We start from the raw sequence: 15,181 nt of genomic DNA on the forward strand, positions 1-15,181 counted from the left end.
GGAGATTCTGGTAAGATGTTAGCTGAATTTGGGTAGAGGAAACGGCCCGATGTACTTGGGCTGATTCTGGGCAGTCATTCATTTTGATTCCGGGCCGAGTCCGACACCCGATTCCGGGCGAATTCAATCAGTTCCGGCCTCCCAGAAGAGGGCCGCTTCTGGGCCGATTCCTCATTGCTAGCTGGGATTCTGCTGTAACGATATGCTATGTGGTTCGTTATGACAGCGTAGCTAACAAATTGTCAGCCAACATAACTCGAAATTGACTCAACATAACTCGAAATTGAGCCCAGGTGCATACTGTTTCCATTGATCATCCTTGAGATGTTTCTACAGGGTGACACACTCATGGGGATGGGCGATCGTACACCTTGCACCTCCGTGCAGAAAAGACAGAGAGGGCTGTCTTGCTTCTAGTCCTTGGGAAACTTTGCAGTATTTAGTTTTTTCTTACATTGTTAGCCCAGAAAATCTTAAGTGTTATTACATACAGCTGGGAAGATCTATGGTAAAAAATGATGTAGGTAAAACAAAGCGCAAATTAATAGTACGTATCTCAGAGCATCGTAGCACCATTAGGTGTAAAAACTTTACTTACCCAGTTGCGGCCCACTTCTTGGAGGCAGACCACTCTATTTCGTCTCTGCATTATATTGGCATCGAACATGTCACCCTCCCTAGGAGAGGGTGTGACCTTGATAATTTATTGTTAAAACGAGAGGCTGCCTGGATCTTTAACTTAAAGACCCTTGTTCCCCCTCCTTCCCTTGTTTGGTCTCAACGTAGACTTTGATCTGAAGCCATTCTTGTGATTATTGTGACTTTGCCATTGTAATTGTTTGTAAGCTTGTGTATTCAAATTCATCTATGATCGTATGCTATCCATTTGTTGTTTGTATGCTGTTCTTTGTATGACATTTTAATATTTGATTATTAACCAATGATATTAGGCCACTCTTGGCCATGATTACAGACACCTGTGTCTTTTGACACTATATAAACGAGTCATCCCGCAGTGTTTGTGACTACACCCTGATGAAGACAGCTTGGCTGTCGAAACGTTGGTAATTACATTTTTGCATATGAGCTCCTAGAGTGTGCGGCTCTCTTTTATTTTCAAATTTTCTACCTCGTCTTAATAGGTGTGCGTTTCTTTTTCTTCAAGAACTACAGGATATCAGAGTGACGTCAACTTACCAGCACAACGACCAGGAATACAACTTTCCTGAAGCGGATCCTTTGTCCGCACCACCGAGGGCATTTTAACTCATTCTAGAGGCCAACCCAAAACAATGCCGCCAGACAAAAGGAAGACGGAGCGGTCTTCTGGTCAGACTTCAGAGGCGTGCACACAACCCACTGCTCCCGAATATATTACTCGCTAATGTCCAGTCCCTAGATAACAAGGTCGACGAAATCAGGGCAAGGTTTGCTTTCCAGAGAGACATCAGATATTGTAACATACTCTGTATCACGGAAACATGGCTCTCTTGGGATATGCTGTCGGAGTCGATACAGCCACCTGGCTTCTCAGTGCGTCACTCCTACAGGAATAAATATCTCTCCGGGAAGAAGAAGGGGCGGGGGTGTATGTTTCATGATTAACGACTCATGGTGTAATTGTAACAGCATACAGGAACTCAAGTACTTTTGTTCACCTGAACTTGAATACCTCACAATCAATTTTGATCACGTGGACCGGGATTTGTTCCGGGTAGGCTCTGAGAATAATACCGCCATATACGCTGATTTGGTGAGTGAGTTTATAAGGAAGTGTATAGGAGATGTTTTACCTACTGTGACTATTCAAAGTTAGGCTAACCGGAAACCGTGGATAGATGGCAGCATTCCTTCTAAACTGAAAGCGCGAACCACTGCATTTAACCATGGAAAGGTGACTGGGAATAGGCCGAATATAAACAGTGTAGTTTTTCCCTCCGCAAGGCAATCAAACATGAAAAATGTCGGTATAGAGACAAAGTGGAGTCGCAATTCAACGGCTCAGACACGAGATGTATGTGGCAGATAATCACGGACTACAAATGAAAAACCAGCCACGTCACGGACAAGGACGTCTCCAGACAAACTTAATACCTTCTTTGCCCGCTTTGAGGATAATACAGTGCCACCGACGCGGCCCGCTGCCAAGGACTGTGGGCACTCATTCTCCATGGTCGACGTGAGTAAGACATTTGAACGTGTTAACCCTGGCAAAGCTGCTGGCCCAAACGGCATGCCTAGACGCATCCTCAGAGCATGGACAGACCAGCTGGCTGGTGTGGTTACTGACATATTCCAGTCTGCTGTCCCCACATGCTTCAAGATGGCCACCATTGTTCCTGTTCCCAAGAAAGCAAAGGTAACTGAACTAAATGACTACCTCCCCGTAGCACTCACTTCTGTCATCATGAAGTGCTTTGAGAGACTAGTCAAGGATCATATCACCTCCACCTTACCAGTCACCCTAGACCCACTTCAATTTGCATACCGCTCCAATAGGTCCACAGACGATGCAATCGCCATCACACTGCTCACTGCCCTGTCCCATCTGGACAAGAGGAACACCTATGTAAGAATGCTGTTCATTGACTATAGCATTCAACACCATAGTACCCTCCAAGCTCATCATTATGTTTGAGGCTCTGGGTCTCAACCCCACCCTGTGCAATTGGATCCTGGACTTCCTGACGGGCCGCCCCCAGGTGGTGAAGGTAGGAAACAACATCTCCCCTTTGCCGATGCTCAACACTGGGGCCCCACAAGGGTGTGTGCTCATCCCCCTCATGTACTCCCTGTTCGACCATGACTGCGTGGCCATACACGCCTCCAACTCAATCATCAAGTTTGCAAGCGACACAACAGTAGTTGGCTTGATTACCAAGAATGACGAGACAGCCTACAGGGAGGAGGTGAGGTCTCTCGGAGTGTGGTGTCAGGAAAATATCAAATTAAATCAAAGTTTATTTGTCACTTGAGCCGAATACAACAGGTTACAGTGAAATGCTTACTTACAGGCTCTAACCAATGGTGTGGGGAAAAAAGTGTGTGTGTGTGTGTGTGTGTGTGTGTGTGTGTGTGTGTGTGTGTGTGTGTGTGTGTGTGTGTGTGTGTGTGTGTGTGTGAGTAAAGAAATAAAACAACAGCAAAAATAAATTTGAAAAAAGAGTAGCAAGGCTATATACAGACACCTGGTAGTCAGGCTTATTGAGGTAGTATGTACATGTAGGTATCGTTAAAGTGACTATGCATATATGATGAACAGAGAGTAGCAGAAGCGTAAAAAGAGGGGTTGGCGGGTGGTGGGACACGATGCAGATATCCCGGTTAACCATTTGGTTAGATGTTCAGGAGTCTTATGGCTTGGGGGTAAAAACTGTTGAGAAGCCTTTTTGTCCTAGACTTGGGTCGTGGGTGAACAGGGAGTACAGGAGGGGACCGAGCACGTACCCCTGGGGAGCTCCAGTGTTGAGGATCTGCATGGCAGATGTGTTGCTACCTACCCTCACCACCTGGGGGCGGCCTGTCAGGAAGTCCAGGATCCAGTTGCAGAGGGAGGTGTTTAGTCCCAGGATCCTTAGCTTGGTGATGAGCTTTGAGGGTACTATGGTGCTAAACACTGAGCTGTAGTCAATGAACAGCATTCTCACATAGGTGTTCATTTTGTCCAGGTGGGAAAGGGCAGTGTGGAGTGCAATAGAGATTGCATCATCTGTGGATCTATTTGGGAGGTATGCAAATTGGAGTGGGTCTAGGGTTTCTGGGATAATGGTGTTGATGTGAGCCATTACCAGCCTTTCAAAGCACTTCATGGCTACAGACGTGAGTGCTACGGGTCTGTAGTCATTTAGGCAGGTTCCCTTCGTGTTCTTGGGCACAGGGACTATGGTGGTCTGCTTGAAGCATGTTGGTATTACAGACTCAATCAGGGACATGTTGAAAATGTCAGTGAAGTCACCTGCCAGTTGGTCAGCACATGCCCCGAGCACACATCCTGGTAATCCGTCTGGTCCCGCAGCCTTGTGTATGTTGACCTGTTTAAAGGTCTTACTCACGTCAGCTACAGAGAGCGTGATCACACAGTCATCCAGGGAACAGCTGATGTTCTCATGCATGCCTCAGTGTTGCTTGCCTTGAAGTGAGCATAGAAGGGATTTAGCTCGTCTGGTAGGCTCGTGTCACTGGGCAGCTCTCGGCTGTGCTTCCCTTTGTAGTCTGTAATAGTTTGCAAGCCTTGCCACATCCGACGAGCATCGGAGCCGGTGTAGTATGATTCAATCTTAGCCCTGTATTGACGCTTTGCCTGTTTGATGGTTCGTCGCAGAGCATAGCGGGATTTCTTGTAAGCTTCCGGATTAGAGTCCCGCACCTTGAAAGCGTCAGCTCTACCCTTTAGCTCAGTGCGAATGCTGCCTGTAATCGATGGCTTCTGGTTGGGGTATGTACCTACAGTCACTGTGGGGACGACGTCCTCAATGCATTTATTGATAAACCCAGTGACTGATGTGGTGTATTCCTCAATGTCATTGGAAAAATCCCGGAACATGTTCCAGTCTGTGATAGCAAAGCAGTCCTGTAGTTTAGCATCTGCTTCATCTGACCATTTTTTTATAGACCGAGATACTGGTGCTTCCTGCTTTCATTTTTGCTTGTAAGCAGGAATCAGGAGGATTGAGTTGTGGTCGGATTTACCAAATGGAGGGCGAGGGAGAGCTTTGTACGCATCTCTGTGTGTGGAGTACAGGTGATCTAGATTTTTTTTCCCTCTGGTTGCACATTTAACATGTTGATAGAGATTTGGTAGAACTGATTTTAGTTTCCGTGCATTAAAGTCTCCAGCCACTAGGAGCGCCGCCTCTGGGTGAGTGGTTTCCTGGTTGCTTTTTTCCTTATACAGCTGACTGAGTGGGGTCTTAGTGCCAGCATCTGTCTGTGGTGGTAAATAAACAGCCACGTAAAGTATAGCTGAGAACTCTCTAGGCAAGTAGTGTGGCCTGCAGTTTATCACAATATATAGAGACTTCCTTAGATTTCGTGCACCAGCTGTTGTTTACAAATGTCTTGATATCCAGAATCTCTTTTCTTCCGTAATATATAGTTGCAGAAACACTATGTACAAAAGAATTTACAAATATTGCAAAAAAAAACACATAATAGCACAATTGGTTAGGAGACCGTAAAACGGCGGCCATCTCCTCTGGCGCCATCACCTAAAAACCTCTCACTCAACATCAACAAAACAAAGGAGAAGATCGTGGCCTTCAGGAAACAGCAGAGGGAGCACCCCCCTATCCACATCTATGGGACAGTAGTGGAGAAGGTGGAAAGTTAAGTTCCTCGGCATACACATTACTGACAAACTGAAATTGTCTACCCACACAGACAGTGTGGTGAAGAAGGCGCAACAGTGTCTCTTTAACCTCAGGAGGCGGATGAAATTTGTCTTGTCACCTAAAAACATACTCTTTTACAGATGTACAATTGAGAGCATCCTGTTGGGCTGTATCACCACCTGGTACTGCAACTGCGCCGCCCACAACCGCTGAGTTCTCCAGATGTCTCTGAATGTCCTTGAGTGGCCCAGCCTGAGCCCGGACTTGCTCCCCATTGAACATCTCTGGAGAGACCTGAATATAGCTGTGCAGCGATGCTCCCCATTGAACCTGACAGAGCTTGACAGGATCTGCAGAGAAGAATGGAAGAAACTCCCCAAATACAGGTGTGCCAAGCTTGTAGCATCATACCCAAGAAGACTCGAGGCTGTAATCCCTGCTTAAGGTGCTTCAACAAAGTACTGAATAAAGGGTCTGAATACTTATGTGAATGTGATATTTCAGTTTTGTATTTTTTATACATTTGCAAAAAATCAAACAACCTGTTTTTGCTTTGTCAATATGGGGTATTGTGTGTAGATTGATGAAAAAAAACAAAAAAAAAACAATTCAATCCATTTTAGAAAAATGCTGTAACGTAACAAAATGTGGAAAAAGTGAAGGTGTCTGAGTACTTCCCGAATGCACTGTATGTCAACATATAGCTCAGCATTTGTATTATTTATTTTATAGTATTGTTTTCTTGTCTTTATCAAGGGTTCCAATCATTTTAGACCTGACTGTATATCTTTTCAGTTATTGTAGTTATTGTAAAATATATGCATAATGTACATTGAAGATTTACATAATTAAGTGACACTGAATATTACAGTTTCCTTTACCAGTAAAATAATTGGAACAACCAAATGAATAACATTTTATAGATGTAACTTTATTGAAATGAAACATGTTCATAACAATCCATCCCACTGTTTTGTTTTTATTGATTTGCAACACACAATGAACACTAACTAACACAAGATGACTATCAAAGCTCTCTCTGTATCTAAAAATACTTCTATTATCATGCAAGTCTTCATCAGCTGGGCAGTTAACTTGAAAGTCCCAGGTGAAACATATGAAACATACACAACTTCTTCTCATTGGACCATGTTAGTGGTCATGGCACAAAGCCGGCCAATAGGGACTGTCCCTCCAGGGGTCTCAATGGTCATTGGTTGCTCATGGCAATGATGCAAAGATACAAGTCTGACACTATGGTTCATGTATAATTTATCCAAGACAATTATTTTTAAAAATATTTTTTTAAGGAGGTAGATCAGCTATGAAATTAGCAGATAGAATCGATGTCTCTCAAATAATATTACTTACATAATTTCTAATCTCCCTTTATACAGTGAATTCGGAAAGTATTCAGACCTTTTCCACATTTTATTACATTACGGCCTTATTCTAAAATTGAATAAATCGTCCCCCTCCCCCCTCATAAATCAACACACAATACCCCATAATGACAAAGCATTAACAGGTTTTTGCAATTTAAAAAAATAATTTATATATAAAAAAAATGTATGTAAGTATTCAGACCCTTTACTAAGTACTTTCCCCTTGGGTTGTGCCGTTGGTGGTTGAAGATATCCCTCTAGTGGTGTGGGGGCTGTGCTTTGGAAAAGTGGGTGGGGTTATATCCTTCCTGTTTGGCCCTGTCCGGGGGTGTCCTCGGATGGGGCCACAGTGTCTCCTGACCCCTCCTGTCTCAGTCTCCAGTATTTCTGCTGCAGTAGTTTGTGTCGGGGGGCTAGGGTCAGTTTGTTATATCTGGAGTACTTCTCCTGTCCTATTCGGTGTCCTGTGTGAATTTAAGTGTGCTCTCTCTAATTCTCTCTTTCTTTCTCTCTCTCGGAGGACCTGAGCCCGAGGACCATGCCTCAGGACTACCTGACATGATGACTCCTTGCTGTCCCCAGTCCACCTGGCCGTGCTGCTGCTCCAGTTTGAACTGTTCTGCCTTATTATTATTTGACCATGCTGGTCATTTATGAACATTTGAACATCTTGGCCATGTTCTGTTATAATCTCCACCCAGCACAGCCAGAAGAGGACTGGCCACCCCACATAGCCTGGTTCCCCTCTAGGTTTCTTCCTAGGTTTTGGCCTTTCTAGGGAGTTTTTCCTAGCCACCGTGCTTCTACACCTGCATTGCTTGCTGTTTGGGGTTTTAGGCTGGGTTTCTGTACAGCACTTTGAGATATCAGCTGATGTACGAAGGGCTATATGAATACATTTGATTTGATTTGATTCTGGAATCACCTTTGGTAGTGATTAAAGCATCGAGTCTTGGGTATGACGCTACAAGCTTGTATTTGGGGAGGTCCTCCCATTCTTCTCTGCAGATCCTCTCAAGCTCTGTCAGGATGGATGGGGAGCTTTGCTACACAGCTATTTTCAGGTCTCTCCAGAGATGTTCGATCGGGTTCAAGTCTAGGCTCTGGCTGGGCCACTCAAGGAAATTCAGAAACTTGTCCCAAAGCCACTCCTGAGTTGTCTTGGCTATGTGTTTAGGGTCGTTGTCCTGTTGGAAGGTGTACCTTCGCCCCAGTATGAGGTCCAGAGCACTCTGGAGCAGGTTTTCATCAAGAATCTCTCAGTACTTTGCTCCGTTCATCTTTTCCTCGATCCTGATTGGTCTTCCAGTCCCTGCCGCTAAAAAACATCCCCACAGCATGATGCTGCCACCACCATGCTTCACCGTAGGGATGGTGCCAGGTTTCCTCCAGACGTGACGCTTGGCATTCAGGCACAAGAGTTCAATCTTGGTTTCATCAGACCAGAGAATCTTGTTTCTCATTGTCTGAGAGTCTTTTGGCAAACTCCAAGCGGGCTGTCATGTGCCTTTTACGGAGGAGTGGCTTCCGTCTGGCCACTCTACCATAAAGGCCTAATTGGGGGAGTGCTGCAGAGATGGTTGTCCTTCTAGAATGTTCTCCCATCTCCACAGAGGAACTTTAGAGCTCGGTCAGAGTGACCATCGGGTTCTTGGTCACCTCCCTGACCAAGGGCCTTCTCTCCCGATTGCTCAGTTTGGACGAGCAGCCACTTCTAGGAAAAGTTTTGGTGGTTCCAAATGTATTCCATTTCAGAATGATGGAAGCCACTGTGTTCTTGGGGACCTGCAATTCTGCCGAAATGTTTTGGTACCCTTCACCAGATCATGGCTTGGTTTTTGCTCTGACATGCACTTTCAACTGTGGGACCTTATATAGACAGGTGTGTGCCTTTCCAAATCATGTCCAATCAATTGAATTTACCACAGTTGGACTCCAATCAAGTTGTAGAAACATCTCAAGGATGATCAATGGAAACAGGATGCACCTGAGCTCAGTTCCGAGTCAAATAGCAAAGGGTCTGAATACTTACGTAAATAAGGTGTTTGAATTTTTATTTTTAATACATTTGAAGAAAATTACTAAAAACCTGTTTTTGCTTTGTCATTATGAGGTATTTATTGTGTGTAGATTGCTGAGTTGTATTTTTTTTTTAATCCATTTTAGAAGAAGGCTGTAACACAACAAAATGTGGAAAAATTAAAGGGGTCTGATTACTTTCCGTAGGCACTGTACATGTATATACAATACCAGTCAAACGTTTGGACACACCTACTCATTCAAGAGTTTTTCTTTATTTGACTATTTTCTACATTGTAAAATAATATTGAAGACATCAAAACTATGAACTTACACATATGGGAATCATGTAGTAAACAAAACAAGTGTTAAACAAATCAATACTTTGATGACAGCTTTGCACACTCATAGCATTCTCTCAACCAGCTTCCCCTGGAATGTATTTCCAACAGTCTCGAAGGAGTTCCCACATATGTTGTGCACTTGTTGGCTGCTTTTCCTTCACCCATCTAAATTGGGTTGAGGTCGGGTGATTGTGGATGCCAGGTCATCTAATGCAGCACTCCATCACTCTCCTTCTTGGTCAAATAGCCCTTACACAGCCTGGAGGTGTGTTTTGGGTCATTGTCCTGTTGAAAAACAAATGATAGTCCCACTAAGTGCAAAAAAGATGGGATGGTGTATCGCTGCAGAATGCTGTGGTAGCCATGTTGGTTCAGTGTGCCTTGAATTCAAAATAAATCACAGATAGTGTCACCAGCAAAGCACCATCACACCTCCTCCTCCATGCTTCACAGTGGGAACCACACATGCGGAAATCATCCGTTCACCTACTCTGCATCTCACAGAGATACGGGGGTTGGAACCAAAAATGGCACATTTGGACTCATCAGACCAAAGGACAGATTTCCACTTGTCTAATGTCCATTGCTCGTATATCTTGGTCTAAGGAAGTCTCTTCTTCTTATTGGTGTCCTTTAGTAGTGGTTTCTTTGCAGCAATTCGACCATGAAGGCCTGATTAACACAATCTCCTCTGAACAGTTGATGTTGAGACGTGTCTGTTACTTGAACTCTGTGAAGCATTTATTTGGGCTGCAATTTCTGAGGCTGGTAACTCTAGCTCTGGGTTTTCCTTTCTGGGTTTTCCTTTCCTATGGCGGTCCTCATGAGAGCCAGTTTCATCATATTGCTTGATGGTTTTTGCGACTGCACTTGAAGAAACTTTCAAAGTTCTTTAAAATTTTCAGATTGACTGACCTTTATATCTTTAAGTAATGATAGACTGTCATTTCTCTGTGCTTATTTCTGTTTTTGCTATGATATGGACTTGGTCTTTTACCAAATAGGGAGAGCTCTTCTGTATACGACCCCTAACTTGTCACACAACTGATTGGCTCAAACGCATTAAGAAGGAAAGAAATTCCACAAATGAACTTTTAACAAGGCACACATGTTAAATGAAATGCATTCCAGGTGACTTGGCGAAGTGTGACTAAAATATATTTGATTTGTTTAACATTTGTTTAACACTTTTTACTATGTGTTATTTCATAGTTTTGGTGTCTTTACTATTATTCTACAATGTAAAAAATAGTAAAAATAAAGAAAAACCCTTGAATGAGTCGGTGTGTCCAAACGTTTGACTGGTACTATATATATATATACATAAATTACTATGCCCCTACCCCCTTCTCCCCTGTTTAGAAAACTTGGTGGAAAACATTACAATTGAATATATACTGTACAGTTGAAGTCAAAAATTTACATAAACCTTAGCCAAATACATTTAAATTAAATTCAGTTTTTCACAATTCCTGACGTTTAATCCTTGTAACAATTCCCTGTCTTAGCTCAGTTACTTTATTTTAAGAATGTGAAATGTCAGAATAATAGTAGAGAATGATATATTACAGCTTTTATTTCTTTCATCACATTCCCAGTGGGTCAGAAGTTTACATAAACTCAATTAGTATGTGGTAGCATTGCCTTTAAATTGTTTAACTTGGGTCAAACATTTTGGGTAGCCTTCCAGAAGCTTCCCACAATAAGTAGAGTGAATTTTGGCCCATTCCTCCTGACAGAATTGGTATAACTGAGTCAGGGTTGTAGGCCTCCTTGCTCGCACACACCTTTTCAGTTCTGCCCACAACTTTTCTATAGGATTGAGGTCAGAGGTTTGTGATGGCCACTCCAATACCTTGACTTTGTTGTCCTTAAGCAATTTTGCCTCAACTTTGGAAGTATACTTAGGGTCATTGTCCATTTGGAAGACCCATTTGCGACCAAGCTTTAACTTCCTGACTGATGTCTTGAGATGTTGCTTCAATATATCCACATAATTTTCCTGCCTCATGAAGCCATCTATTTTGTGAAGTGCACCAGTCTCCCCTGCAAAGCACCCCCACAACATGATGCTGCCACCCCCATGCTTCACGGTTGGGATGGTGTTCTTCGGCTTGCAAGCCACCCCCTTTTTCCTCCAAACATAACGACGGTCATTATGTCCAAACAGTTCTATTTTTGTTTCATCAGACCAGAGGACATTTCTCCAAAAAGTACGATTTTTGTCTCTTTGTGATCTTTGTGTAATTGCAAACTGTAGTTTGGCTTTTTTTAGGGCGGTTTTGGAGCAGCTTCTTCCTTGCTGAACGGCCTTTCAGGTTATGTCGATATAGGACTATTGTGGATATAGATACTTTTGTATCTGTTTCCCCCTCAAGGTCCTATGCTGTTGTTCTGGGATTGATTTGCACTTTTCACACCAAAGTACGTTCATCTCCAGGAGACAGAACACGCCTCCTTCTTGAGCGGTATTTTTATTTTTCATATTTTTTATTTAACCTTTATTTAACCAGGTAGGCAAGTTGAGAACACGTTCTCATTTACAATTGCGACCTGGCCAAGATAAAGCAAAGCAGTTTGACACATACAACAACACAGAGTTACACATGGAGTGAAACAAACATACAGTCAATAATACAGTAGAAAAATATGTCTATATACAATATGAGCAAGTGAGGTGAGATAAGGGAGGTAAAGGCAAAAAAAGGCCATGGTGGCGAAGTAAATACAATATAGCAAGTAAAACACTGGAATGGTTGATTTGCAGTGGAAGAATGTGCAAAGTAGAGATAGAAAAATTTGGGTGCAAAGGAGTAAAATAAATAAATACAGTAGGGAAAGAGGTAGTTGTTTGGGCTAAATTATAGATGGGCTATGTACAGGTGCAGTAACCTGTGATCTGCTCTGACAGCTGGTGCTTAAAGCTAGTGAGGGAGATAAGTGTTTCCAGTTTCAGAGATTTTTGTAGTTCGTTCCAGTCAATGGCAGCACTGGAAGGATAGGCTGCCAAAGAAATAATTGGTTTTGGGGGTGACCAGAGAGATATACCTGCTGGAGCGTGTGCTACAGGTGGGTGCTGCTATGGTGACCAGCGAGCTGAGATAAGGGGGGACTTTACCTAGCAGGGTCTTGTAGATGACCTGGAGCCAGTGGGTTTGGCGATGAGTATGAAGCGAGGGCCAGCCAACAAGAGCGTACAGGTCGCAGTGGTGGGTAGTATATGGGGCTTTGGCGACTAAACGGATGGCACTGTGATAGACTGCATCCAATTTATTGAGTAGGGTATTGGAGGCTATTTTGTAAATGACATTGCCGAAGTCGAGGATTGGTAGGATGGTCAGTTTTACAAGGGTATGTTTGGCAGCGTGAGTGAAGGATGCTTTGTTGCGAAATAGGAAGCCAATTCTAGATTTAACTTTGGATTGGAGATGTTTCACGTGAGTCTGGAAGGAGAGTTTACAGTCTAACCAGACACCTAGGTATTTGTAGTTGTCCACATATCCGTCCAGAGTAGTGATGTTGGACAGGTGGGCAGGTGCAGGCAGCGATCTGTTGAAGAGCATGCATTTAGTTTTACTTGTATTTAAGGGCAATTGGAGGCCACGGAAGGAGAGATGTATGGCATTGAAGCTCGCCTGGAGGGTTGTTAACACAGTGTCCAAAGAAGGGCCAGAAGTATACAGAATGATGTCGTCTGCATAGAGGTGGATCAGAGACTCACCAGCAGCAAAAGGGACATCATTGATATATACAGAGAAGAGAGTCGGTCCAAGAATTGAACCCTGTGGCCCCCCATAGAGACTGCCAGAGGCCTGGACAACAGACCCTCCGATTTGACACACTGAACTCTATCAGAGAAGTAGTTGGTGAACCAGGCGAGGCAATCATTTGAGAAACCAAGGCTGTCGAGTCTGCCGATGAGGATGTGATGATTTACAGAGTCGAAAGCCTTGGCCAGGTCAATGAATACGGCTGCACAGTATTGTTTCTTATCGATGGCGGTTAAGATATCGTTTAGTACTTTGAGCATGGCTGAGGTGCACCCATGACCAGCTCTGAAACCAGATTGCATAGAGGAGAAGGTACGGTGGGATTCGAAATGGTCGGTAATGTGTTTGTTAACTTCGCTTTCGAAGACCTTAGAAAGGCAGGGTAGGATAGATATAGGCCTGTAGCAGTTTGGGTCTAGAGTGTCTCCCCCTTTGAACAGGGGGATGACCATGGCAGCTTTCCAATCTTTGGGAATCTCAGACAATATGAAAGAGAGGTTGAACAGGCTAGTAGTAGGGGTTTGCAACAATTTCGGCAGATCATTTTAGAAAGAAAGGGTCCAGATTTTGCAGCTCTTTCAGAACATTCGCTGACTGGATTTGGGAGAAGGAGAAATGGGGAAGGCTTGGGCGAGTTGCTGTGGGGGGTGCAGTGCTGTTGACTGCGGTAGTGGTAGCCAGGTGGAAAGCAATTATAGTGGATTTATCGGCGGTGACAGTGTTTCCTATCTTCTGTGCAGTGGGCAGCTGGGAGGAGGTGTTCTTATTCTCCATGGACTTTACAGTGTCCCAGAACCTTTTTGAGTTTGTGTTGCAGGAAGCTAATTTCTGCTTGAAAAAGCTAGCCTTGGCTTTTCTAACTGCTTGTGTATATTGGTTTCTAGCTTCCCTGAATAGTTGCATATCACGGGGTCTGTTCGATGCTAATGCAGAACGCCATAGGATGTTTTTGTGTTGGTTAAGGGCAGTCAGGTCTGGAGAGAACCAAGGGCTATATCTGTTCCTGGTTCTAAATTTCTTGAATGGAGCATGCTTATTTAAGATGGTGAGGAAGGCATTTAAAAAACAAAACAGGCATCCTCTACTGACGGGATGAGATCAATATCCTTCCAGGGTACCCCGGCCAGGTCGATTAGAAAGGCATGCTCGCTGAAGTGTTTCATGGAGCTTTTGACAGTGATGAGTGGAGGTCGTTTGACCGTTGACCCATTACGGATGCAGGCAATGAGGCAGTGCGCTGAGATCTTGGTTGAAAACAGCAGAGGTGTATTTAGAAGGCAAGTTGGTTAGGATGATATCTATGAGGGTGCCCGTGTTTACGACTTTGGGTTGTACCTGGTAGGTTCATTGATAATTTGTGTGAGATTGAGGGCATCAAGCTTAGATTGAAGGATGTCTGGGGTGTTAAGCATGTTCCAGTTTAGGTCGCCTAGCAGCATGAGTTCTGAAGATAGATGGGGGTCAATCAGTTCACATATGGTGTCCAGAGCACAGCTGGGGGCAGAGGGTGGTCTATAGCAGGTGGCAACAGTGAGATACTTGTTTTTAGAGAGGTGTTTTTTTTAAAGTAGAAGTTCAAATTGTTTGGGTACAGGCCTGGATAGTAGGACAGAACTCTATAACTGTTAAGGGAATTTTTATCAACGATGACTAATTATGTATACATTTCAATCAGGACTGACTAATCAGAATACTATTATGTTACTGTATATGTACTAATCAGAATACTATTATGTTACTGTATATGTACGAATCAGAATACTATTATGTTACTGTATATGTATGAATTTTCTTTTTAATCCTAGTATTAAATATAATGTGTGTAAATATAATCAAGAATTAGAACAATGACTGTCTGTACCATGGTAGAAATGAATGAACGTATAGCCAGACTGGCTAGAAGGCTTATCTACACCAGCTGTCCTAGGCTCAGTCATATATCATCTTAATAGGGAGAGACGATGTGAGAACCATACAGCCATTGTACTAGAGCGGAGATGATACGGGCTGGTACTGAAACTAATGACGTCATTTTAAGTTTATAACCTGTGGCAAAATGTGTAAGGAGCAGTACTCACGGAATAAACGCAGCTGGTTGATTTCAAAGGCTGGTCTCTGTCCATTTTATACCAATAAGTGTCTTACAACCTCTTATGAATTGACAGAGTGATTCATTTTAATTGGTTATTAAAACAGAGGAATTTAATTCCTGTAACAATAACATATAACGTATGCTTGGTCCCATGGTGCTTATTCTTGCATACTACTGTTTGTACAGATGAACGTGGTACCTTCAGGCATTTGGAAATTGCTCCCAAGGAAGAACCAGAATT

General features: G+C 43.4%; 1 long non-coding RNA gene across 1 annotated transcript in view; it reads right to left on the reverse strand.

Moving 5' to 3' along the window:
• Window positions 1-6,240: 6,240 nt before the first annotated feature.
• Window positions 6,241-15,181, reverse strand: part of LOC118399027 (uncharacterized) — a 64,119-nt gene continuing 55,178 nt past the window's right edge. The window contains exon 5 of the long non-coding RNA XR_004828742.2: window positions 6,241-9,363. This is a non-coding gene — a long non-coding RNA (uncharacterized LOC118399027). The remainder of the gene's footprint in view (window positions 9,364-15,181) is intronic.

Source organism: Oncorhynchus keta, chromosome 20 (genome assembly GCF_023373465.1).
Source record: "Oncorhynchus keta strain PuntledgeMale-10-30-2019 chromosome 20, Oket_V2, whole genome shotgun sequence".
Lineage (NCBI taxonomy): Eukaryota > Metazoa > Chordata > Actinopteri > Salmoniformes > Salmonidae > Oncorhynchus > Oncorhynchus keta.